This window comes from Corvus brachyrhynchos, unplaced genomic scaffold (assembly GCF_000691975.1).
Source record: "Corvus brachyrhynchos isolate BGI_N302 unplaced genomic scaffold, ASM69197v1 scaffold10, whole genome shotgun sequence".
NCBI lineage: Eukaryota > Metazoa > Chordata > Aves > Passeriformes > Corvidae > Corvus > Corvus brachyrhynchos.
In genome coordinates, this window is record NW_008236180.1 from 4773992 (window position 1) to 4775322 (window position 1331).

The following is a 1331-nucleotide window of genomic DNA, read 5'->3' on the forward strand; positions in this document are numbered from 1 at the left end:
CAGGCAGCCTCAGCTCCAGCAGCCTGCACTCAATGCCTCTGCTCCTCATCAGGCCAAAAAGGGAGGATCTGGGGAGGAAGAGGAATTAAAAAAGAAAAAAAGTCTGATTCATGAACGCTTGCTCCACACCTGCAACTTGATGGGATGCATCTCTTCAAAGCGCAGAAACCTCCCAGCCACCTACTCTGAAAAAAAGTAAAATTCAGTAAAACAGAGGGTGTGCAAAAGAAAATGCCCTCGTTTTGTCCTCTCCTCTGGAAGTCATGATCACACGTTGAGGCTCAGACAAGCCATTAAAAAATGCCCATGTGCCTGTCAAACTGACCAGCTGGCACACTGGTTTTGTGTCTGCAGTTACACCTTCTGCCATTACATTGGGTTTTTTGGATCTTCCAGGAACATCTTTCTGCCAGTTGTATCATTTTGTTGCTTCCCTACAACACTGAAGAAAGAGAGATGGCAACTGTTCTGTCCCTGTCTCGTCAACTGGAGGGAAAATCCTTACCCAAAGCTTCTGCTTGAGCAGGGCTCTGGCTGTTTGATTTAGAACATAAAAGTTTCGAAAGCTACAAAAATCAAATCAAAAGAACAAATGGCTCATGCCAATCGTGGCTGCAAGTGATACATAAATAAACCATTTCTGTCCCAGGCAAAGCTCACAGCTGAGGAGAATGTGCACACACACATCACAATACCATTGACTGAGTGGACTGAAATAAAGGTTCTCCTGCCACGAGCCATTTCAGGAGGTTTATGAAAGAGAAACTGTAATAAATTTATACAGAAGCAGCTGAATCAGCTTCAGACTGGGCAGCAGACACGTTGACAAGGAGGCAACAGAGGTGTAAGCATAAAAAAACAAAGTTATGTTTGACATGCAGCTAAGCTATGACAAAATTATACTTGGAACTGGAGAAAAGCAGAAAAAAATCCTTGTTTTACAGTTGGGCTGTGAACGCTGCCAGTGGTACCACGAGCAGCACTGCAAACCAAGAGCTCTCGTGCCTTTGGCACTTCCAAAGGGAAAGGACACCTCAGGAATGGCTCAGCCTGGAGGAGCACTTTCCAGACGTGGGTCTGGAGCAGCTCTGGGTCCTGCTGCAGAGGCTCGGAGAGCACGAGCTTCAGACCACGCTATCAGGAGAAGCCGGGGGGAAAAATGAAATCCCAACTCTTGTGGAACAGGGTGAGAAAAGACTGGAAAAATATTCTGTTCACCATCCGAAAGATCCTTCTGATAGAAATACAGAATCAGGTTGTAAATAGAGCTACTTCTACTCAGGCTTAAGCCTTTAAAATCTGCTACTTTTGAGGAAATTCATTTTCTTTCC